Here is a 16,312-nt window from a genome sequence, read left to right as displayed (position 1 = left end):
GTGTGTGTGTGTGTGTGTGTGTGTGTGTGTGTGTGTGGAAAAAACTATTTTCTCAGAAAGGGCTCATCCAATTGACCTGAAATTTGGCATACTGACATTATTTGACAAAAAAAATTAGAATAGTGAATTCAGTTAACTTCCATCATCCCCCCTTCCCCCCGTGGGAGGGGTAGTAAAGGCTATATTTACGAGTTGAGGGCTCAAACTCATTTTCGTAAGGTAATTTCACCTCATGAACACACATGTGTAGCGGCGTGTGTTAGTGTGTGTGTGTGTGTGGAAAAAACTATTTTCTAGGAAAGGGCTCATCCAATTGACCTGAAATTTGGTATACTGACATTATTTGACAAAAAAACTAGAATAGTGAAATCAGTTAACTTCCATCATCCCCCCTTCCCCCCGTGGGAGGGGTAGTAAAGGCTACATTTACGAGTTGAGGGGTCAAACTCATTTTCGTGAGGTAATTTTACCTCATGAACACACATTAAAAAGGGCGCTTGCGTCAGGAAGTAACGATCTTCCCCTGAGGAGGCCTGGGCTAGGCCCAAATGCATGACAAGAACCGTTTTAAGACCTTAAGTAGCTTGATTTGACTAGAATGCATGAGTATCATGCACGGGTTAACTTGTGTTCTATATACACGTGTGCTAATCAATGTACAGCAACTTTTGCTGCCCCTTCAGAAGTTTTAATAATTTCTTTTAATGTGACAAAGAATGACAATTTTAAGCTTGCTAGCTCCAGTTTAGCAAGGCCAGAATGTAATGGGTTCATTTATTACTGATACACAACTGATCATATCTAGTTCAGCAGCATTTCACAGCTGTTCTAAACATGTCTGAAATACAATTACTGTTGTCTGAATCACAATAGCAATAACTACAACTCTCCAGAAGTGACTAGTGGGCTACACATCTGTACATCTGCAGCCTGACTTAATAAGTTCATCCCCGTGTATGTAGTCTGAAAAAGATAGGCTTCAAAAAAGCTCATCCCCAAATAACTGCACAATTGAAATATTGTTTATTTAGGATGCACAGTTTATTTGTTCTGTCAGTAATATCCCATGTCTGATTGTGAGGCCAGTATTTATATTTATTTGAATACTGGAAGAATATTATAATAATCACCTGCATTTATTAAATAACAACCCTTACACCACAAAAGGCTAATAAAAAAATAAGCTTCACCCATCTTACCTTCTTGTATACCAATCCTATTTTAATGAAATATCTTTAAAACCATAAAAAAAATCTTTACGTGCCTTTTATGTAATACTTCTTTGTAACTAAAATAAGCACACTCCTTATGTACATGTTTAATAGTTTACAACTACGATAAAATTTATATTTATTACATTTTTTTTTTTTCATTAATGAAAAAAAACACATATGGATAACAAAAGACCTGACAGGTTAATATGAACACACAGGGCTTGATTCTGAATTAGGAGCAAAGCAAAGAAAAGAAGCAAATTTGCACCTGGACAAAACATGTTACAATGCAAGGGATACAAATTGACTTATTTTTTTCACACAAGGAAAATACTGGCTGTTTTTTCATGTAGCACACAAATACTTGAACTATTTTTTACACCGAAATTAAAGTTGATCTATGATATGCCGTATCCCATCTATAAATCTGTCCCTACATTTTAAATTTATCTCCACCTTTATTACAACATGGTTTTGCCCAGGTGCAAAATTACTCCTTTTTTAAGCTTTGCTCCTAACTGAAAATCAGGCCCAAAGAATAAAACTAGAACTGTTACAAGTTCTAATAATGTCAAAATCCATGGTCTCCATTATATGAGTGTGTGTTTCTAATGTTCACAATTTGCAGACTCCCAGACTCCCAGTAATAAAGTACATCAAAGATGATTGACACTAAAAAATATAGATAAAATATACTAACCATAAAAAAAACAACAGCAATAACAGCACAATAAAAAATTGCTGGTAAAAACACAACAGAGAAGACTGACGGAACCTTACACTAAATACTAGATTTAGTGACAACTTCTGACATGAGTATTTCTTCAAACGAGCAAAAATGAAGGAATTTAAGCACAGTTTATCTGAAGAATTCCTTTTGCTAAATAATCCGCTTAAGAATTGCATTTTTATGTAACCAACGCCTTTACATCCCTGCTCAAAATAATGTTTTAAACTGTGCAGAACACTGTCTCTAATACCGGCATTCCTCACATGCATGCAGCACAAGAGGACGTGTCTTGTATATGCAGTACACATGAATTAAGTAGGTGATCCATAACCAAACGCTGTACGAGCAGTTGTTCCCTTCCTCCACAGTAATAAGCTAGAAAGATGAAGAGAAAGGAAAATACTTGCAAAAATAACTAAAATATTCTTTTGAAAACAACCTCCACACCTGTTACTATTTTACTTAAAGATCCAGTAGTTTTCACTGTGCAGCGTCTAAGAATGTGGAATATTAGTGATAAAGTTGTTATCGAGTTACTTCTTGTTGTTTGGAACCCCACACTCACAGAAATTAAAGGTTGTTCACAAATACAAATAGAGAGACAACGGGAACTTGTCATGTCACAGACACAGCCGGCACACATTTATTTGTGCTACAATAGTATGTGTCTACGAATTGTATTTGTAGTGCAGACACATTGTTTAATCTCTTTAAAGTTATGTTGGTTTCCTTTACGTCGTATTTTTGTGCATGTCTTGTTTTGGGTGTTCCCAGCTCAAAGAAATGTTCAGACCAGATGTACAACACAATACCAGTATCTACTAATCCATGTAATTATAGATGCATATCTCAAACTGAGGGGCAGATACATAAAGAGCCATTTAATGTTAAAACGCTGGCAGAGCTAGACTATTTTTTCACAAGAAAATGTTGTGCTACAAACACATGAACATTCACTAGGAAAGCATCCTTGTAAACTTTCAGTAATTCACACTCAGTTTTCTAGAATAAGAGTCATATTTTTGTCTGTGAAAAAACTGAAAGTCATTGGTTTCAATTTTAATTTTATGAACAATTTTTATAATTTATGGTGAAATATTTAATTTAAATCTGTTAGTAATTAAATATGGTTTCACTTATTTACTATTTTTTTGTTATATGTGACCCACTATTACCTTTTATAATCATCACATTGATTTATTATTAACATTTATTTATATTGTGCCTACATATTCCGCATCGCTAACAATATATTACAAACATATGCCAAGCGCATATAGCATACAGATAAAGATATATGGGCATATTCAATTATCCTTGCAGTGCCCCTGGAATGGTTGCGAAGGCACTTTGTGGTGATGCAACATCGCGGATATCTCTTCACTTAGAGGGACACGAATGAAAATCAGCGATGATGAAGTACCGTAGTACCTGAAAATGTGTGCAGCTAATTGAATATGCCCCATAGATTTTATCCTGCAGAGAATGGGCAAAAAGCACAGTGGCTCAGTGGTTAACACTCAATTCCTGAGTCCGATTCCTGAATAAGGCCCTGTTCGGGAATCAAACTCATGAATTGAGTGTTAACCACTGAGCCACTGCGCTTTTGCCCATTATCTGTGTGGACTTTGTATGTTCTCCCCATATTTGCGTGGGTTTTCTCTGGGGGCCCTGATTTCCTTCAACACTCCAAAAATATACTATTAGGCTAATTGGCTGCTGACAAAATTAACCCTAGTATGTGTGTGTGTTAGGGAATTTAGACTGTAGTCTCCATTGGGACAGGGACTGATGTGAATGACAAATGTTCTCTGTACAGCGCTGTGGAATTGGTGGCGCTATATAAATAAATGGTGATGATGATGAATAACAGAAGAAGGGAACAATGTACATCATACATGTCCTCAAAAGGTCTATACCAAACAGAAAGCAGATCTTAGTCTCTAGTGTGACTAGATTAAATGAAGCTGTTAGACTATTTCATAAAGCAAAGGTTACTGATGGAGCAAATTTCTTTAGCAAATTCAGCGTGATCTGCTGGAGGATGATGTGAAGATTATCGTTTAGTACAGGCCTCTTGACTCTTAACTACTTAAATATAATGAGTATGAAAATGTGGAGTGTCAAATGCATGGTTGACATGGTTTCTGGCGGATCACACTGAGCATTCTGAAGTCTGATATTTGTGATCACTGTTATGGCACAAAAAGCCAGGGATTAAGCTGAATGTACAGGCTCAGCAAAAGGACTAAGCAGATTTTTTTTTAAAAAAAATGATGGATCTGTGGATTATTTTGTGATGAGGCTGTATAATCAAAATTGAGCTTAGATAACTTTTTAACATATTGGCTTAACTGTAAAACATGTTGTTGTTGACGTGGGCCATCATGAGAGAGGAAGGAGCTGGGGAGATGTGAAACTTGCACATGCTCAGTTATACACAACTAGTCAGTGATCATTTATAGACAATAAGCAGACTGTATTGTACTTTGCCAGTTCCTGCTCTAAGACTTCTTATATATGAATATGTTCTAAATAGTGAACATGGTCATGAAGAGATAAGGATGCTCACATTCAATAATATTTAATAATATTTGATTACTGTACAGAACGGGGTATATTTACTACACTGCGGGTTTGAAAAAGTGGAGATGTTGCCTATAGCAACTAATCAGATTCTAGCTGTCATTTTGTAGAATACTCTAAATAAATGATAACTAGAATCTGATTGGTTGCTATAGGCAACATCTCCACTTTTTCAAACCCGCAGTTTAGTAAATATACCCCAAGGTCTCTCCTACTATCACTTCATGTAGTCATGTAAACAGGTCAATATATGACAAACTATGCAGTTGTAAAATACAATATATGAAACATGTTCATTTATAAGTTGTTTATTCAGATAGTTGTTTAATGTATATTAAACATTAAAAAAGTATATTGTTTCTTTGGCACAAGTCTATTGAAACTATTTTGCATTGTCTCATTATGAATTCAGTTATGGCTGTGCTTATAATGCATATAGTACCTTCCAATGTTTAAAATAGCAATATCTAAATGTACTTGCTTTACAACACTGACGTGGGTCTAAAACCTCACTTTTATCTTTTAAAGTCTGACTAACATGAAATCAGAATTAAAGAGGCAGTGAACATAAAACTTCATGAAATTTTTTTTATTAGAAAGAAGATGATGTTTGATAATGACACACCAGTCCTACAATCTCAGAATTTCCTGAATGGAGGCTACAGAATTGACTTTGATTGGCACCATAGTCTAGTTTGGGGCCCAACAATGCAGCTGTAAGCTCCAGGGCCCCACGGTCTGAAAAAACAGATACACGGCCTCTTCTGAGCCTCTTTTTGAGGGGAGAGCTGCAGCCTTGGAGGATGTGTGAGGGCCCCAGGCGTGTGGGCGGTCTCCCATTGGGCATTGGAGGAGGGGGCACCAGCATTGCAGAGCCCCCCTCACCTCCGAGCCCCATAGCGACTGCACCACCTGCACCCACAGTAGTTCCACCACTCTGAGGGTACTGTTATTATGTTTCTAACAGTGTATGACACTGTGATATATGTGCTGAGTGCAGGGCATCTTATTGAAGTCAGTGACCTGGGACATAGAATAGACATTTAAAGAAGTATGGGAAGAAACAGCAAGAAATTCCTAAATAATTAAAAGAAAGGTGATATTGTAGTTCATCCTCATCTACTAAGTATCAAAATAATGGGAGGGGCGGGGGGGGGGGGGTGGTACACATAAAAATAAATGAATATAGTTGTGAATATTTGCTTTGACAATTTGAGTACAGCAAATGCAGTGTTGTTGACTGGGATGTAATACTTCACGTCTATATGGGGCAGGAACAGAAGTTGTGATGGCAAGTGAGACAGCGAGAGAGGTCTAATCTGTACTGCAGAACAATGCTACTTGATGTTTGATCTTGCTTTAAAATAAACCTCCTTTTTCCCTTTATGTACCAAATAGTGTAAAACATTTCCAGGACGCCATTCCACATATCTTGGAAATTTAGGTTCACATGAAATCTGCATTATAGGAACATTGTGAGTTAGAAATTCCAGGTGGAAAAACATGGGCTGTCCTGGGAAACAGGAGCATGGAGGAGCCCTATGTTAAATCTTTAGCTTATACGAATACTTTTTTATTCTTTAATTCTTCTTCCACAAACTGAAGTTAAATTACTGATTGTTTATTTGTCCTAGGTTTAATATTTCAATCAAATACTTGTTCACTTTCATAAGGTAGTACCCTACTTATTGATTGCCAAGAGTCTGCAAAATCCCTCTGTCCTACATCACAGGGCATAGACATTAATATTGCTTCTTATTTTTTGTAAAACTCTGCTTCTTGCACAAAATAAAGGCTTAAGAGTAAGTTAGGACTAAGTGATAATAAAAACACAATAATATTGACAAGACTATAATACAACTAACAAATTAAGACATAGCACTGAATTGCTACTGCCCACATACTGATGTTTAGAAGGCATGCCATTTTTCTTCATTCCTTACAATGTCTCCAGGACAAACAAGCCTCAGGGTAAGCTTAAAGGAAGCACTTTTGCGTGCATTTAATTTCTGAATGTTTTGAAAAGGAACTCATGTGAGACAGCGAAATGCACATTGACATCTATTTCCAGCTCTCTGTGACATCATAGCCTACATCAGTCGAATGGACACTATGTCAAAAATGCACCTAGCAAACAATGAAATCCAAACCAACACAAAAAAACAACTAACCTTTTAATCATGGGCTACTGTTATTCCTCTTCGTGATAGATGTAACTATTTTCATTTACAGCACTACCTTCTTGGTAAATAATCAGGATTAAAGAACAAGGTGTAATGTTAGTCCCAGTCTAAAGTGACAGGAGGGGTGCGCTAAATAATTCTTGTATTTCAGTGTATTTCAGTAAGCACCATATATTTAACCAGCATTATGCTTGTGATACTGTCACGTATCAAATGTTTTAACATACTAGATAAATGTTGCTCCCTTTTTCAACTTGCTCTTTTCCCAAATGTTATTCTCGAAGACATACAATCTAATTTTAAACGCACTCAGTACTGTTTGTGCTCCATAAAAAAATTTACATTAATGTTTAGAAGATTGATATTTGTTTTATTGCTGTGCTGTATCTTTGAAAGAAGATTTTACACTTATACTATGTTTCCTAGTTTTTAGTAAAATAAAAAGCTATGAACATATAGTGATTCATTTGTGTTAAAAAATAATCACTATATGTAACACTAGCAACTAAATAATGATTCCCTTTATATTAGAAAATAGCACTTAAGCTATGAAATTCGAATTGGTATTTTCCTGTACGTTTATACCTTAAAAATGTGTCCCTTTGGTAATGTGTGTTTTTAACTCCTTTATGGCCAAGAGATATCCAGTGAAGGAGTTAAATAATGGTTAGGATTATTTAATTCGCTCTCTGCAAGTGGCTTCAGCTAAACCACATTTCTTTGGCTAGCCTTCTAGGCTACACATAAAACAGATAATATGTATGCTGGAAGTTGAAATGTGGTTTCTTCAAATATATTGCTTCTTTATATAACCTATTATTTGAGAAAATGATGTTTATATTTTAACAAATTCATTTATATTGCATTGGACTCTATTTGGGTCATTAATAATAATAATAAAAAGTTTAGCTGGCGCTGCCCCACATCCTATTTCTTTTTCAATCATTACAAATGGCAGGGTTTCAGTGCCATTTAAGCAACTGTTCCAAATCTTTCCCTAGAGTGACCCACAGTGGTGATGGCAAGGCACAACATGGCATCGGTGTGGACTTACAGTTGATCCACTTTCAGTGCTAAATTGTGTATGACCTTTTTTATGTATTGCAAGGCAAAGGAGGCACACATGGGAAGGGATATTTATCAATTATAAATAATTTACAGCATAATAATTAGAGCTAATTAATCTTATAATGGTAATTTTAATTTGGCTACAACTATGATGTTCAAATGTAATATTAAACAGGCACGTGTCGATAAATGATAACATTTTATATTACATAATACGTTACGCAAATCAAAGGCAGTGCAATTTGTCTTTATAATCAGCACTGTTTACATAAGGGTAAACATCTCTATATCACTTTATACAAGATCATTATACAAATATAATGTAATATAATTATCAAGCAATATCAAGTGTATTTACAAAATATAGTAAAATAATATAATGAGCATGTTACGTTTTAAGCAACTAGGAATGATTGGTATGTTTGTTGAGGAGTAGGTATTAGGGGATGTAAGGGATTACATAAGGAAACATTTAAATTAAATAAAAAATAAAAAAAGTGCTTTGTAAAGTTCTCAACACATATATGATATCTTTTGACTGAATGTGGAGATGGGTAAATATATAAAGTTAGACAGCAGATCAGGGTGGACGCAGGTATATCTAACTAAACCTATTGTAATACGTTACAGTCCTAGAGTGTCCTCAGTTCTCCCCCATACACATCTTCTAGGTCCTGCTCAGGCGTAAGAGAGTTACTTACAAAGCACAGCAAAACTATTAGGTGAACAAGTGCTACTTATTAAACCCCAACAAAATGGTAAAATGTAAGGGAGAACTCAGCCATATGTATTAAACAAGACGAAATACAGGGATTTTTTTAAAATGGGGCGTCATCTTTAGATAAATGACTTCACACAGTAGAATATCCCCACATTATAACATTCACAAATAATCAAAGTGCTTTTATAAAACATGCACTATGCTGCTAGGTATTAGATATAACATATGATACACAACATAGATACATGCTGGGTGTAGTTACTGCTTACACCAGGTATATAAGATGAATTATATTTTTAAAATGTTTGCTTTTTTACTTTGCTTTCTCTTTTAAATGAAAACTATTTACTGTTACAGTGTTTCCCCATCAGACTTTAAAAGATAAGGGTAGACTGAATAATATTTGTAATTATTAGTCAATATAATTGGAGACTTGGCAGAGATCAGCTTTTACGGATGAAAAGAACATTTTGCTGTCATAGAATTGCATTAGTAGCAAGACAGACACAGTATAGAGAAAGGAATGTAGAGAGATATATGTAGATCTGATTCATCCCACAGCCCACTGTGTAGATTTCATGATACTCATATCATTTTACCATTCAACGCATTATGTGCAGCAGGGTAACTCTTACTCTTCGCTAAAATGACCCCCTGCATTGATTTGCCCCAGGATTACAGCATGCCAATCATAAGGTCATCACTAAATGTAAGGGATACACTATGAAAACAAGACAGCCATATGTTCACTACTCAGTGACATGTGTGTACTAAGAGATTATTTGTCTGCTAATCCATCTCTTTTCATCAAGCCCTACCTTTAGCATCCTGCTGATTCATCCCTAACAAACAAATCTCCTTAACGTAGACAGTAAGGCTTTGCTCAGTGCAAAGCTGAATTATGAAAAATAAACTAGACACAAAATCCAAACCCAGCCACAACAATACAATAAAATCAAGTATGGATCTCCTCTGCCAAGTTTACCATACAAGTGAAATGCCTCCTCCAGTTACAAGTCATGTCATAAAACGGCTCTGATTGTGCACTGGCAGAGATATCAAAGCTGTAATTTCCTGGGTCTGCTCTGCAAGAAACTTTTCAAAGCTCTTGGAACTGAGAGAGACCAATTAACTTGTTCAACTGATCGCCAGACAGCCATTCCTTCTCCCGCACCATCAGCCCTACTGCTTCACTTGGGGGGGAGAGGCTGCCCTATTTAACGCGGATTTCTTCCAGTCTTTCACTCATTCTATTTAATAACAACTATAATAACAATGTAACACTAGCGCTAAAAGCGTGATAAACTATAAGCACTAAAAGTTTGCTCAGCATATAATCGTGCGCTTATAAGAAATGCATTTATGGGGAAAAAAGTATTTAGGAATAAATAGAATACGGTTAGCATCTGTTTCTTTTACATCAGTTAGCAGAAACGTATGTATATGTTTCAGACTTACCTTTCTGCTACACTTTAGACTTAGATGCTCCTGACTTCAGTCTAAAAGCGTCCCTAGGATCTGGAACGTACCCCAAATGCTCTTCAGCTAGCAAACTAGACACAGCTCTCTGCTTTTCTCAATCACACTAACTCTGTGCCTATGTGGGGGAAAGCAGGAAAGTTTCAGATAAAAAAAGGACCTGAATGAAAAAAGTATGTTGGTGTGTTCTGATATCCAGTATCCTCAAGGGTAGGAATGTGCAGTAGGTCTTGGCATAGATGCTTGGTGAGAAAGTTGCAGTGTCCCTGCGCACTGTGCTTTGGGTATCTCAGTATCTGCTTTCTGAGCGTCTCTCACTCTGATACTATAGTGCATTGGTGCTGAATGTCAATAGCAGAACACTGAGCCTCCCCTCCCTTGTGAATAAATCCCAGGCACCTAACCCACCAACCAAGAGGCGAGGGTACCGATGCCTCAACCAATCACCGCCCCACTCTCCCTGCTCACTTTCTGAATGGTAGGAGGCCACGCCCACCTTCACTATAAAAACAAAGGCAGGGGCACAGACAGGCATCAGAGGCTGAGAATGACAAAGGGATGGAGTAGAGCAAAGCATAACATCACGAAGAGAGGGGGTTGAGAGGTTTGCAGAACGGTTACCGACAGACAGGGCTAAAATGCAAGTTATTGCTTTGCTGAAAAATATAGCTGCTTTAAATACATAACTGCTTATAGGATCTATCTATCTATGTGCCACAGACATATACCAATAAATGCAATTATTTCAGGCTAATTTTCTGTGATTTTAAGTGTATTTAAATGTATTTAATTATACTTTTGTTTTTATTTATTTGACCTTTTTGCAGCCATGACAATTGTCTTCTCCCTCTCTCTTTCTCTCTCACCACACAAACACACACACTCACAAACAAGTGTATATATATGTATATATATATATATATATATATATATACATATATATACACATATATATACATATATATACACATATATATATATATATATATATATATATATATATGTGTATATATATGTATATATATGTGTATATATATGTGTATATATATGTATATATATATATATTTATTACAAGTATAGAGCGAATATAAGTGATATGCAGTACTCATTTTCTAGGGTAGTCTAGTTTAGGATATAAAACATAGCTTTATTGAAAAAAGAAGTCAGGGAGAGGAAAAGAAAACAGGGTTGTTTTTTGAATAAATAGTCTTCACCGTGTAGTTTCCAGACACCATACCAAATGCAAACCATTTCATAAACGCGCTGCCAAGCCAAATCTGTGGTCGACCTGCATTTATTTAACTACGCAGGCATGTCTAAAATGCCAAGAGAAAAATATATCAAAATATAAGGTTTTATCCTGTGTCTTATCCGGGATCACTTGGAATTAGGCTGTACATTTCAAGGATGTCTCAAGTTGTGTATCTGTGCGCCACTCGCGACTCGTTTTACAATTGGAGTACATAGCTATTTTCATTTTAATAAAACACAAATTACCAAGCTTGTTTTAACAGTGTAGTGTATTGACTCAGTTTTGGGGAGGACATTTAAAACTACTGCCATTTTTTATTTAACATCATAAAAACAAATTCTAAGCCATCCATATTAGATTGTTTAAGTTTGGCAAATCGGATTATATTATTATAAAAGTAGATCAAAGATATACTGCAATACTGTAAAGTCTCCCAGCTTTGAGTTGCATGTGTTGGATAATGAGAAACAGCTCCCCAGCACACCAGCTTCTTAGCACTGATCAATCACATGAAGCAAATGTAGCGCAATTCAAATCAGATGTAAGCACTTACTGCCTAATGGAAATTGCTACCTACTCCTTACACCTACACCATTTGTGTATTTTAGGCATGAGTTTTTCCTAATATGTTAATAGCAATAATAACTGCCACCTGTCTTCAGCCCAAGGACTCTAGAATGAAAATGGTTTAAACAAATGTATTTTGTATTGTTTGCCCAGTGTTAAGGCACATTCAGAACAGCCTTTAATGAGCATTTAGTATGAATTTTCCTGTGTGATATTTAGAGTGGTTTGATCACATTGTGTTCCATCTGGAACATCGTGTAAGCAAGCTCTTACTAAACGCTCATTAACTGCTCCTCTAAACGAGCCCTAAAGGTACTTGCCCACTGCCATTGCATTTGAATAAAAAATGTAAGTACAAACCACATGTGAAAATTCATCTAAATGCTAAGCCTTTGCACTTGATAAGCTGTTCACTTTTGGTTAATATGCACTAGACACGTTCACACCGTTTGTTAATGATTAGAACGCAAATGTCATAGAGCTTTTACCATCCATTTCAATATGACCCATTCATTTTAATAGGTTTTAAATCTGTGATTACTGACCACCATAGACTGTGGAAACCGAAACCCCTGTCTCAGTATAACCCCTGTCTCAGTATAATGGTAAGGGATCCATAAATCCCATCCCACACTTGTATTCCAATGGGATCGTCTTCATTTGTAATACACTGGAAAATCTATTTACTTTGTAATCCAAAGGAATTGCTTTTGTACTCCATGGGAATTCTCCTCCTCCTCTTTCCACAGGAAATTTCAACAAAATATAACAGATCTTCATCATCATCATCACCATTTATTTATATAGCGCCACTAATTCCGCAGCGCTGTACAGAGAACTCATTCACATCAGTCCCTGCCCCATTGGAGCTTACAGTCTAAATTCCCTAACACACACAGACAGACAGACAGACAGACAGAGAAAGAGAGACTAGGGTCAATTTGATAGCAGCCAATTAACCCACCAGTATGTTTTTGGAGTGTGGGAGGAAACTGGAGCACCCGGAGGAACCCACGCAAACACGTGGAGAACATACAAACTCCACACAGATAAGGCCATGGTCGAGAATTGAACTCATGACCCCAGTGCTGTGAGGCAGAAGTGCTAACTACTTAGCCACCAATGCAAACTGTTCCGCAAGCGCCCCTGAACTACTGAACTGAATCGATTGGAATTCCCCTTAGCCAGTCACTAGGGTTTCCCACACTAGCCGCAACATGATTGGCTTGTAGTGAATGGTGTCCAGAGAAGTCCCTGCTTTCATTACACACAAATAGTGATTAATTGAATCTCTATTAATATGGAAAAAAACAAAACACCTCTGTGAAGCTCCATTCATATGAATGGCCTATTTATTTCCATTGTAGTGTACAAGCCCTTTGAAATTAATGGACCATTGGAATGAATGGGTCATTAGCATGAATGGCAATAAAACATTAACATGAATGAGAAAAAACAGCACAACGCTGATGCACCTGTTCTTGTTAACCCCAAGATATGTATATAATGCCATCCCATAGATTTGAATGGACTTTTTCAAGCACAGAATGCTCTGATATGAAGCAAGCAGCATTCAAAAAAGTGCCACAACACAAATGTGCATGCACAAATGTGATTGCATGCTTTTCGGTTGCATTTAAATGCCGGTGCCTTTACGATATGCGCTCACTGGGGATTTCACAACCACATTTTGTTTGTTACTTTGTGCATCACCGTTTAAACTGCCGTAAGTACATGAAAACTGTCATATGAACAGTTAGAACTCTTTTCATGGCTAATCGCATGATCAAGTGCATTTCACATTCTAGTTAATGGTTTTTAATGATTATTTAGAACAAAAGTGGTCACTTGCTTAGTGGAACAGTGCAAATCTGAGTGTCTGCTAGGCGATAGTTATGCAGTTATGATTTGCAATCTGTGACTCATCTGTGGGTGGGGTTTAATTATGAACAAGCATAGTCAAAGCACAGGATCTTGTGAAGTCCTCCTTCTTATTAAACTTTTCCAGATTTAATTGAAAGTACTGTATTTTTAAAGGATAACTCCACCCAAAAATTGGTTTTGGGTGTATTACCATAAGTGATACATTATCAAACAATATTATATTGTCTGAGGATAGTGTTAGCCTTTAAATAATTCATGAAAGTCAGGTTAGCGGCAGACTAGGGTCATTCTAATTCTGACATTTCCAGCGTTACTTGTGTTTCAAAGTTTGAGGAACAGCATCTCAGGTTGGATTCTAGGTGCTATGAAGGAACAGAAACAGTAGTGTGGTAAAAAAAAATGTATTTGCCCTCAGATGCAAAATTATTCCTGTTATGTCCATCAATTTATAAACCATTGTCCACAGTCAATTGCAAAGATGATATCTAAGTACATTGCCTATACTTGGCACTATATTTTGCCATTTTCAAAACATTTTGGTAATTAAACTATGCTAGATGCAGAAGATGAAACATCTCACATAGCACACAGTAAAGCTGCTTATAGTACTATTCATGTACAGGTACCTTTTCCAAGGAAATGGTTTATTAAAAGCATACATTTTACACCGGTTTAGCAGATCTGAGTTTGCTTCCAAATCAGATTTTCACACTTGTCTATTCTTTTAATTCTTCCCCTAACACAGTTGGGTTCTGGATGCAAAGACATGTTTTTTTTAGCTGGTATAAAACAACCTTACTACATCACCTACCAAGTCATCCACTTCAGTTGACAGGGTGTTTTCAGGAATCCGTAATTATCTGCAAGTAAACTAATATTTAAAAAAAAAATTAAAAAAATCAGATCCATAGTTTAATGTTGAGATTTATTAGTCAGAGGGGAATGTGTAGAGTAATCAGTCACAATAAGCTTTACTAACCCTTTGAGAATAGTACTAGGGTGTTATTTTCCATATATATAAACTTAGCAGAGCATTGTCCAGGGCAAGTGTAATAATGTGAATTTTTATTTACGATCTTCTTTTTTGTTTCTGCTACTTGGGGGTAAATGTATGAAGCTCCGGGTTCTTCCACACCCGCGAGTTCGGCGTCTTCAGCGCTTAAATTTAAAGCGGCGCTGCCTTGTAGAGGGAAGTTTCCCTTTACAAGGCAGCGCCAATTTAAATTTAAGCGCTGAAGACGCCGGAGCTTCATACATTTACCCCTTGGTCTTTTCCGACCAACCACATATTTGTTTCTGTAAAAATAATGGAAGAATGGTTGTTGGTTAGAGGATTTTCAATTGGCTCACAATGGGCCTAATTCATTAAGGGGCGTAAACCAGAATTTTGTGCGTATAATCTGCACAATTACTCATGCCCATAACCAGACCATAGGCCACAGAACCGCTGCAACGTCCACTTCGTCTTCAAGAGGAAAGCACACTTACTATAACCTACGATTACAGGGAGGGAACGGAGTGGGGAAGGGGAGTTTGCCTGTAGTTAATGTACAGAAAGGGTGTGCCAATCTCCAGCGCACTCAGTAGTGTCTGATTCAAGCTCTGAGCATCTCAAAGTAGTCCTTGTATTTTAGTCGAATATCTTGCTCCAGCTGTAGTCTAACTGCCTATTACAGCTATGTATGCATGCTATAACATGTGTTTGCAATCAGGAGCAACTGTAAAAATGTATGTTAAGTACAGTAGACATTAATTACATCATAATAAATGTATTTCATGTGGGGGGAAAAAACTGTTTTTATTTTTAAATATTTTATCATTAATGACTATCTTATTAATTCTTATGAATTTGGACGTGCATATAACCAATTCATGTGCATTCAAAAAATAAAATGCATATTACGTTCAGTATGCATGCCTTAATGAATCAGGCCCAATGTTTCAGGAAGATCTCTACATATTATCACGTTTCTTAGTAGGTGTTGGAAATAGTTTTATTATAAAAATTATTATTCTCTTTCACAGTTAATGTCCCCATGTCCTGGTGGTGACAGTAAATTTTTCAGAAATGAATGTGTATGAAGAGCGCTAGGATGACATTAGTGTCAATTCATTCTGTTTTGTGGTGTGATAAGGGTAGGATTGGAAAATCCAGGTGGAACAAAAAGAATAGCAGGAATTCCACGCTGAAAATTTAAGGCTAAATCAGACATACAGAAACAGAACGAAGCCAATATTCTGTGGAAAAGGTTTGAGAATTATCCTAATTGTAATTGTCTGAGATCAACTTGTGAGAACCATAAACAATATCACAACCTGCAAAGTAATACAATAAAAATAATAAGGCAGAAACCTAAAAAGGGCAGATGTCTGTTCAGCTGAGACACCATCACGCAACAGTTTGCGGCCTGTGTTAAATATGTCAGTGCTGGTGGGGATTTACATGTAAACTGTGTTCTGTGTTCCATTACAAATTGCTATCAGGACATGGTCTCATGCAGGGGCGGATCTAGGCAACTGCTCTACCCCGGGCAATTTTAGGGGGGGGGGATTTAGGCCCCGCCCCCTTTCTAATTTCTAAGGCTGCTGACGGCTGCACAGTATGTCATAGAGAAAAGCAAATCCATC

At 36.6% G+C, this 16,312-nt stretch overlaps 1 protein-coding gene across 1 annotated transcript in view; it reads right to left on the bottom strand.

Moving 5' to 3' along the window:
* NDNF (neuron derived neurotrophic factor) overlaps positions 1-10,326 on the bottom strand; it is a 35,140-nt gene extending 24,814 nt beyond the window's left edge. The window contains exon 1 of the mRNA XM_075200323.1: positions 9,961-10,326. The gene's annotated coding sequence lies outside the window, so the exon portion shown is untranslated. The remainder of the gene's footprint in view (positions 1-9,960) is intronic.
* Positions 10,327-16,312: the final 5,986 nt, after the last annotated feature.

The sequence above is a fragment of the Mixophyes fleayi genome, chromosome 1, assembly GCF_038048845.1.
Source record: "Mixophyes fleayi isolate aMixFle1 chromosome 1, aMixFle1.hap1, whole genome shotgun sequence".
In the NCBI taxonomy this organism is placed as follows: domain Eukaryota; kingdom Metazoa; phylum Chordata; class Amphibia; order Anura; family Limnodynastidae; genus Mixophyes; species Mixophyes fleayi.
Note: the sequence above shows the minus strand (reverse complement) of the source record. Positions and strands in the feature narration are given on the sequence as shown.